The sequence below is a fragment of the Palaemon carinicauda genome, chromosome 30 (assembly GCF_036898095.1).
Source record: "Palaemon carinicauda isolate YSFRI2023 chromosome 30, ASM3689809v2, whole genome shotgun sequence".
In the NCBI taxonomy this organism is placed as follows: domain Eukaryota; kingdom Metazoa; phylum Arthropoda; class Malacostraca; order Decapoda; family Palaemonidae; genus Palaemon; species Palaemon carinicauda.
The window spans coordinates 80,797,241-80,797,723 of record NC_090754.1 but is presented as its reverse complement, the minus strand read 5'-3'; positions in this window follow the sequence as shown (position 1 = coordinate 80,797,723).

The following is a 483-nucleotide window of genomic DNA, read 5'->3' as shown; positions in this document are numbered from 1 at the left end:
TTCTGCTTTGAGTTATGTGGGATAGAGGAGAACTGTCTCATTATAAAAAATTGGGAATTGGAAAAAAGGAAATTCTATAGGAAAAAAAAAGACCTGTCATATTAGGCCGCAGCTGGTCCTAAGCTACAGTTAGATGCAGGAATTCCTAGTATACCTCGCTCTGAGGAAGTGCACCCTGTCACACCAATACTGAGTGGAGAGTTCATGTGTGTAGCCCTACCGACCACTTATGCCATTTCACCCCACACTATGTTTGGTTACTTGCCGGGCAGTAAGGATGTGACAAGGTGTACTTCCTCAGATCTTCTAGATTAAGATTTTGACTTTTTTTGTATGTGTGCATTATGATGTTTCATTTTAATGCAATTTTGAAAATATTCCTGATTCAAAAATATTTCCATATATCTGTTCTTTAATTTCTCCTTTTCAATTACTGTTTATTTCAAAGTTGGTTTTATTTATCAACCTTCCTTTCATTTATCA